Below are 9,507 nucleotides of genomic sequence, written 5' to 3' on the forward strand. Positions count from 1 at the left end.
AAATTCAGGGCCCTTCCACCATTTTTTTCTCTACAACTAGCTCGCTTGCGTACATCCCTCGAGAAGGAATATCAGCCGGGTTCCTTTCGCCGGAACAGAAATTCCAGGATTCTGGAGTTGTATCTTCACGAATCGCCTGCACTCTGGTCAAAACATATTGGCGCTATGGTTTGTTTCTCCTTATCCAATAGTGTAACATAGCCCTGCAGACAGCTTCCAAATTACGAGGCAATGCACTTTGTTCGGTTTTTGCCAAACGTACTAATATTGTGGCACCAAGTAACTCCAGCCTGGGAATGCTCTGTTTCTTTAACGTTGCGAGCTTGGTCTTTGGGGCAATTAAGTTGACATCCACGCGCCCATCTTCGTAAATCGAGCGAAGGTAAATAAGCGCTGCATAAGCCCTTTCGGACGCGTCACTGAAACAATGAAGTTCAGATGATTTGATGTTGCTTGAATTGCTCAAATAACATCTTGGTATGCAGACTCTGCTCACAGTTTGAAGCTCCAAAATAAGTGAATTCCATTTTTTCAGCCGTTCTTCGGTTAGCTGGTCGTCCCAGTCGGCACGTTTGTTGCAAAGTTCTTGAAACAAAACCTTCCAAAGGATAGTGAACGGACTCAATTGTCCTAGAAGATGGAGCAATTGCAGAATAACCCGCAACACCTAACCACAGTGACTATTGTTTCCCCTATGCGGCATCTCTTGAAGAACGAGACTTAATACAATAGAGCTTATTCTTATTCAATGAAATGCAAATAATTTGCGGGGTATTCTGAAGTTTAGCCTAGAGGATCAAATATCTTAGCAGAAACTTTTAACAGTGATGGCCTTGTAGTCGGAAGTAACTTCGCCTGTTCTGATGGCTCTGTAAAATCGAACTTGAAGTGATCGCTTGCTGTGTTCCAAATAGAGCCTAAGACCTTGACTGCGGCATTGTCGGCGGTGCTCTTAGCACTGATGGGAGGTCCTTTAGTAGCCTTTGCATATGACTCGTCTTCTTCGGAGATGAATTTCTCGCCATCGGTTGTAACTGCTGGTTCCACGCGTTCAACTGATCGATTGGTCGTCTCTTGCACTGTTCTTGAATTCTTTCTCCATTTTCGTAAGTTGAATCCACCTTGCTGCATAATCGACTTAGATTTCTCGCAAAGTTCCAGAGCATCCGCTACACTGACTTTTCCAGTTACAAGATCATCGACATAAAGAGAATTCTTCAGGAGCTCAATGAAATCTGGCTTAAATTCTTCAGATACGTGTGCGTCTCGATGGTGTCGAATAGTCGATGTCAATATGGCCGGAGATGGTCTGAGCCCAAACACGAGTCTCGTAAACCTCAATTGCACTATCTCAGAGTTCGGATTATTCGCATCCTCAAACCACAGGAATCTTACCATATCTCAGTCCGTTTTACAGATTCTAATCATGAGAAAGGCCTTTTCGATGTCGGCTGTCAGACCAATCTTGTGCCAACGAAATTTAACAAGTGTGTCGAACAACTGTGGTGTATAATTAGGCCCTGTTTCAAGACAATCGTTCAGAGAGTGACAACGTCGAAGTGTCGACAAGGGGGTCTTGGGCGTCGTCGAAAAAGCAGGTGCTGTTTCCTGAGATAATGAAGTTTGTCACGGTTCTTCCGGAATCGATTAGTGGTTTCTGTTGGACCTGACGATATCCAATCAAATTTGCTATTGATTGCAGTGGGACGAAAGTCTCCGCACACGATTTTGCCGGTAACGAAATTCCAATAGTATTCAGATCCAATGAGGACATCTATTGAATCTAGAGAGTCGGAATAATCAGCCAATTTAAGCCCATGCAAGTGTGGATACCTGTTCACGTCGATTCGTGACGGGAGGGGTGAGCACATGGTTGAGAAACTAAGCGCGGAAATTTTATCTGCCTCCTCGTTGAGCCGGGTTCTCGGGCCATCTGCGTATGTATAACTGGTTATACATACGCAGCCATTTTCTCATCCAATTAGAAGCAAGACCAAAACGGTACGCGCGCTAAGGTTTCCGCGTCAGTTTGGTGCCGTTTGCATGTAATAACTTCAAATTGTGATGGGTCCACTAGGCTGCCTTCGCTCATGATTTTACGACACTCAATTTAAAACTGTTGTAGGCCGCAATTGAGGTAAATAAACTTGTTCTAGGGGCTAATTTCTTTTTACATTTGCTTTAATTAAAATACATCGTGATGATTGAGGCGAGTCAAACTACAAAACGAACACCCCATCAATTTCAATGTTCTGGCGTCAAGTAAAGCGTTTTATCGGGGGTTTTAGTTTAAGGCGGGTAAGGCTATAAGACAAAGACCCCTCATATTTCAATGTTTTTGCGTCAAGTACAGCGTTTTAGCGACGGTCTTCGTTTTGTAGTTTGAGGCGGGTAAAACTACAAAACGGAGACCCCTTCGATTTGAATGTTTTAGGGTCAAATAAAGCGTTTTAGCGGAGGTCTTCGTTTTGTAGTTTAAGGCGGGTAAAACTACAAAACGAAGACCCCTTCGATTTCAATGTTTTTGCGTCAAGTACAGCGTTTTAGCGACGGTCTTCGTTTTGTAGTTTGAGGCGGGTAAAACTACAAAACGAAGACCCCTTCGATTTGAATGTTTTAGGGTGAAATAAAGCGTTTTAGCGGAGGTCTTCGTTTTGTAGTTTGAGACGGGTAAAACTACAAAACGAAGACCTAATCGATTTTATGTTTTTGGCGTCGAAAAAAGCGTTTTAGCACTTTTCGGTCTTCGGTCTTTGGTCTTTGGTCTTCGGTCTTCGGTCTTCGGTCTTCGGTCTTCGGTCTTCGGTCTTCGGTCTTCGGTCTTCGGTTTGTAGACACCCTACGTACGACCGCTGACTTCCACTATCAAACAGAATCTTCCGACTCTTGTCGTCTTTGAACCATCCTCGTTTCGTGCGACAACCGATGCGGTCTTCAGCAAGACCGTGCCCTTTGCTCCTGAACTAGCAGTCGTTGTCGTCTGCAGAACTTGTCTACTATCATTTATTTGGCTCACTAGGGTTGAATGCTGCTGTTTTGGCCGTGATTTCTTGTTTTGAAGACACAGATTGTACTGCAATTTATTCCGGCATATCGACTTATTATGGTTTCCATGACAACGTCGGCACTTCTTTTCGCATGACACATTTTTAAACAAACAAAACATCGACCAGCTCTTCTTAGAATTTCGAGACGAGCCTTTGCGTCACTTACGGTTTCGCAAGAAGCTGAGAAATGGGCACCCCGACAATAAGCGCATTTTACTTGATTTCCCGTTGACGAAAATCGTGAGCGATCTTGAGAGAGCATTCGCGGTCGGCGTTTTATGATGATTAGGGTGAAGTTTGTCAAGGCTCACGTTGGTCTTCACACCTTCACTAATCTCGCGTGCCTCAACTTCCTGTCGGATCACTTCTAACAGGTGGGACATTTCCCACACCTTGCGCGCAGTATTTCTAGCTACTTGAATTCTAATTTCATGAGGTAGCTTTGACATGATCACGTGAATCAATTCCCATACTGGTGAGAACTCACACCCAACGATTCCAAACCTCTTATGTGTTAATGCCGATTTTGTCATAAACGAGACGAAGTTGGGATGCTTTATCACTAGTACATGCTGGAATTTTAAGCATTTCATCCATATGTGTCGATATAATGTTCTGCACTCTTCCGAAGCGTTTTTGGAATATCTCGGTGGCAGACTTGTAGTTCGCCTCAGTTCTAGTTAGCCCTTGAATCGCTCTTGCTGCCTGTCCCTCCAACAGTGAATGCAAGTGATTGAATTTGTCGATGAAACTCAAATGAGGATTGGCGTGTATGGCGCTGTTAAAGCTGTCCCAGAAATTTGGCCATTGTGTAACTTCTCCTCTAAATTTTGGTAAAACTAGTTTAGGTAACTTCGCTTTAGGTTGATAAGCCACTGAATTAGCGTTCATGCTAAAGTTAGTATGTGATGGACAACCCATACCTGAATTTTCTGATGATTGCATGTGTTCAGTGTGAGAAGTTGAAGCGGCGTTAAAAGAATGAAATCCACCATAACAGGGGCACCCAACGAGAATATAGTTCAAAACCATGTGCACCTAACCCCTAAATTTTTTTTTTCGCTTAAAAAAATCTTCATGCTTTGGTGAGTATTTCTTCGACAAAATTGTTTGATTCGGTCAAATCCTTGAATTTTTATGCCCCGTTGAAGTAAGGAAAATCGCGCTAAAATCGCCGCCATTTTGGCTCGCGACCGCGTTTCAAGGATCAAGGGTCTGGCGACTACTGTGACGTCACTTCGAGAACTTCGCACAGTTCACTTGTTGTATTTGTAAGGTTAGACCGATATTGTTCGCAAATATGCCGCACAGATGTGTTGTTGGAGGTTGTAGTAACGTCAGAAGCTTAGAGAATGGAATAGGGCTCCATACGATACCGTTTTACGGCGATGAGCGTCCAGAGGCGAAGAAACGAAGGAAGAGATGGATAGATTTTGTGAGACTGAAACGTGCTCAATATAATAGGAGCTATCAAAGAGTTCCGTGATATGCTCGAAGCATTTCAAGCCAGATGATTTTGTTCGAAACTACACATTGTTGAAGGACCAAAAAGCTCTATCAATTCCGTATTTAGAGCGAGACAGCTTCGGAATTACCGCTTTCCCGACAGTTCATACTGAGCCAGAGGTACATGCAGCAGAGGACGAACAACCCCTGAGTAATCGAGGCAAAAGAATGGTGAGATATTTCACAAGTACTAAGTCTCTGTCCTATCGTTTTAGGAATGATATGTTTCTAATACCTTGTCTAGTCAAGCCTTAAAAATTATGTACATATCTTGGTTTCTAGGCTATTAAGGCAGCGATGGCAAGTTTCAAGGAATCTTCTAAGACTTCGACAGTGGAGACAGACGAACCAGGCGTGCGTTTCTCAAAAGACCCGAAAACTTTTCGGGCCCGTAAACGCACCCGAAAAGCTCCCGAAAACAATTTTAGGTGTTTCTCAAAACGCCCGAGTTTTTCGGGCCCGAAAAAAACGTATCGTTTTCCCGAGATATTTTACGGGTGATTGCGTGCTCCCGAGAAAAGTCCAAAAAATCTCGGGAAAGTTTAGTGAATAAAAAATGGCTGCCGTTGGAGCACTTTTAACCCCAAATCGTGAGAAAAGAAAATATAGACAAAGAACAGTTTTGACTGGAATGAGAAGATGCGAGGTAATTGAACGTTTTAGATTGTCACCTGAGAGAATTGAGTGGCTTATTTTGAAGTTTGAAGGACAATTGAGGCGCAACACCGGGCGAAATGCTCCGCTAGATCCGGAGATTCAGGTGGGTAATTTTCCTTTTTTCTATGATCTAGCCACTGGCACTTTCAACTCCCTCGTTGACAAAGAGGCCCTTTTCGAGTATAGTGGAGGTTTCAAATGTTTATTAACCTATTAGGTCCTGACAGCATTACGTTACTTTGCAAGTGGAAGTTTCTTGAAAGTCGTCGCAGACACCATGGGGATTTCCAAGGCTAGTGCCAGTCGCTGTGTTCACTCCTTTACCCAGTGTTTAAAGAGTATTGCTGGCGAATGGATTATCTTTCCCACATCAAGAGAAGAAGTGAATGTAATTATTGATATTAAGTTTTACCATAGTTCTACAAAAAAAGCACTAGCTAACTGTGAAGTAAACTCTGCTTGTACTAGACAAGATCATTTGCATGAAAGGGGGAGCGATTTTCATTTCCATTTACACTATATTTCTTGTTTGCAATTTAGCGAAAAGTCCTAAATTCAACTGCTCTTTCCACTCGAGTAGGCATAGTCCTAAAAAAACTGGGGTAAAAAACCGCACAACCCGTAAAATTTCGCACAAAAACTAACTTAAATTTACGTCTTTTCCGATGAAGTTATTTTATTTACTGTTTTCTCTGCGGTCCGCATCGAGTGGTCGTCGGTCATGCGAATTGGCATAAAGTATTAATTCTGTGATTCAAATGATTAAAGAGTTTGTTCCAAAAATGTTGATTCATATTCTGATGCCCACGTCTAACAGGCTGTTAATCTCCTCAAGTTTTGAGCCGCAGTTTATTGGGTCCGCCGTTTTAACTACTGTGATCTTTCATAGGAAACTATGACGAAATTTTACTCGATTGGAGCTTTCCCCAAGATTATGGGGGCGATCGATGGCACGCTCATCCCAATCCGTGCACCGGCAAAAGAGGAACACCTTTATCTTTGTCATAAGGGATTTCATGCCATCAACGTGATGGCAGTCTGTGATGCAGAAATGCGGTTCACAAACATTGTGGCCAAGTGGCATGGCTCAGTCCATGACTCAGCCATCTTCAACGGGAGCGCACTGCAGATTCACATGGAAACGAAACAGCAGGAAGGATGGTTGCTTGGGGACAGAGGATACGCCCTACAGAGCTACCTTATGACCCCCTTAAACCCTGACAAAGTGTCGAGTGCAGCAGAAGAAATGTACCAAAGGAGCCACACGAGAACAAGGAATGTGATAGAACGATCATTTGGCCTCTTGAAACAAAGGTTTCGATGCCTTGATTTCTCTGGAGGGACGATGCAGTTCTCCCCATGCCGCTGTTGCGACATAATTGTTGCGATAGTGGTATTGCATAACATGTGTATCCATGACAACACCCAGCTGCCAGATGGGCTTGATGTTACACAGCTTAATGGCAGTGATGACAGGCCTATGTATTCTGCACAAAACTGTGATGAATCAGGTGTTGCCAAAAGACAAAAACTTATCCAAGAAGTGTTTTCTCAAATGTAAAGGCTAATGCACATTCACTCACTTAAATTATTAATATTTTACAATAAATTTCAACACAACAAACCAGGAATGGACAGTTAAGTATAAAGCTACAATGGGGCGGGTCCTCTGAAAATGGGGGAAAAAAAGGAGGTAACAAAAACTAAAGAAAAAATTGAGTGAAGTGGAAAATACAAAACTACCATGAACACTTCCTTTCAGATTTCTTATTTAATAATTACCACTTCTGCTTAAACCTACTGGTCAATATATATTATTTAAGCTGGCAACATAATCGTATAATATAATCTTATAACCAGTAATCAGCATTTTGCGAAAAAGTTCCCATGAAGAATGCTCTTCATGGATCCTGCCTTCGACGAACAGGCATAAACACAAAATCACTTACAATCAAAGGTATTTTTCATTCCCATTTTTAAGAACGAATATTTTTCATGGTCAAATATTTATTAATCCCTCCTACTAATTAGTGAATGTTTTAGTGGAGAGAAACCCCTTCTTGTAAGGAGGATTCTTCTATCAACACCAATTAAGAAAGCCACAAACGTTGCTAGGTTAACTGCTGCTTCATGTATTACTATTAAATAACCAACATTCACTAATTTAGCAGGGAGTTTGAGGGGAATATTGTGTGGTGAGTTGAGGAAAAATCATAGACAAAAGTTAGGGTTAGTCTGTAAAATGAGGGGAGAAATTTACAGAGCAAACTCTCAACTCCAAAGTAAGATTAACAAATGAAACAAACTCTGTATGAAATTAAGAACTTTAATCTCAGAAACAGCCAGATAGTACATGTAGGAAAAACTAACTCAAGTAGGAGGGATTAATAAATATTTGATCATGAAAATTATTCGTTCTTAAAAATGGGAATAATAAAGATAAAAAATCTTTACACTAAAATCGTCGTTCTTAAAAAATATATGGCAAAAACTAAAGAAATCCCATGGAATATGAAACACAGGTTCCACGAGGCAAATCCAAAAATCCCGAAGATAAAGACAAGCTCACCACCATTAGGCTTGTAAATGTTGATAAAACTATGCGATTTTTCATGCAAACTTTCTTTCAGCAAAACAGCTAAGTACAACCAGTTGCAAAAATACTTGAGACAGCCATGTTTACATACTCTCATCTAAACACAGCTCTTGACCAATGAGAGTGCACGTACTATCCTAATTATTTTATAAAAGAATATATTGCACTGCATATGAGCTGCACAAGTTCAAAGGCCATACATCCTTCACCAAACGCTGAATTATTCTGAGGAGAAAAGTAGAAAAAAAAGTAGAAAATATCACAAAAACAGCTGGAAATTATCAGGAAAACATGATGATTAACTCACAATGATTAGGCTATTTTTTCTTTTCAATCAGAGACTCAATTTCTTTCTTCATGCTATAGTAACTGGTTGCCACCTCAAAGTACTGAAGGAATGTTCAAATAAAATTAATGTTGTGTCGAGTCGTTGTGTTCATTCAGTGTATGTCCCAGTGTACGTTTTGTGTAGCTTGGCCAGAGAATAAATCACCTTTCCAACATCAATGGAAGAATTTAAAGGAAATATTTATATCTGATTACGAGTTAATATTAACAATACGCCATCACTTCAGAGCACACATGACAGACGAATGAAATTAAAATATGGGGCACAGTACCACGAATGTGGAGGCCTATGTTTGAGGACTCTTTCAGATTGTAATCACACTCAGTGTTAATTCAGGTCATTTGCAGGCATATCCTTACAACAAATGAGCACAACCAAGACACAGTCTGATTGGTCCATGTGCCACAATGAACATTCCTGACTGGCTATAACAATTGCGTGACACTTCGATGTGAGCATGACACAAGCTGCTTTGTAATAATGACAATAACAACTTTATTTAAGTGTCAATGGATTTACCACAAGAGCATTAAGTGGGACACTAACAATGTTAACTCAATCAAATCAAATATTGGTTTTTGTCTAGACTCTTAGCAACAATGGCAAGTTAACCAATCAGACTGCAAGACTAAAAGCAATTGAGGTAAAAAGTAATTTGTTAAATATTATTATTATACCTACCCTCTTTTTGCTTTTTCATGAGAAGCTCCATTTCAAGTTTCACTTTCTCCATCTTCAGTTTGTAATAGCTGGTTGCAACCTCAAAGTACTGGAACAGTTTGAAATAAACAGATTTGACTACGACAAGCATATTCAGAATCATTAGTTTTTTTCTTGTCATGTAAAATCACTACCTCCAGCTGTGCATCTGCAAGGGTCCTCTTTTTGCCTTTTCTAATGGGGTTTATGGAAACCTCCACCGCTTCATCAATATCCTGGGACACATAAAATTAAATCAGACAGCGACATTATTATTATTACTATTATTATTATTATTATTATTATTATTATTATTATTATTATTATTATTATTATTATTATTATTATTATTCAATACCCTACATTTCACTAAAAGCAAACCAATAAAGAAAGAAAATGATTTTCATTGCGTTAATAAACTCTTTCATCAACAATTTAATAGCAAGGTAAACATCTTTATTTAAATAAAAAAATATAGACAGAGAACTTACTTGTAGCACAGCAGCCTACTCCGCAGTTAAAATCAATCCATGTTGGGAGACTGCAAAGGCCTCTATTTCATTCACTGTAAGCTTAAGCTTAAGTTAATCCACTTTCATTTTTCTTGATTAGCACTCCATGTTAAAGTCAACAATGACTTAGCAGTAATTTTT

General features: G+C 40.4%; 1 long non-coding RNA gene and 1 pseudogene across 1 annotated transcript; both read right to left on the bottom strand.

The window, feature by feature from the left end:
• Positions 1-1,401: 1,401 nt before the first annotated feature.
• LOC138018662 (uncharacterized) lies at positions 1,402-4,079 on the bottom strand (annotated as a pseudogene).
• Positions 4,080-6,962: 2,883 nt separating this feature from the next.
• Positions 6,963-9,138, bottom strand: LOC138018378 (uncharacterized). Its single transcript, XR_011126005.1, has 3 exons — positions 9,010-9,138; positions 8,837-8,924; positions 6,963-8,031 (listed from the first exon to the last, which is right to left on the bottom strand). It is a non-coding gene; the product is annotated as an uncharacterized lncRNA (long non-coding RNA).
• Positions 9,139-9,507: the final 369 nt, after the last annotated feature.

The sequence above is a fragment of the Montipora capricornis genome, chromosome 10 (genome assembly GCF_036669925.1).
Source record: "Montipora capricornis isolate CH-2021 chromosome 10, ASM3666992v2, whole genome shotgun sequence".
Classification (NCBI taxonomy): domain Eukaryota; kingdom Metazoa; phylum Cnidaria; class Anthozoa; order Scleractinia; family Acroporidae; genus Montipora; species Montipora capricornis.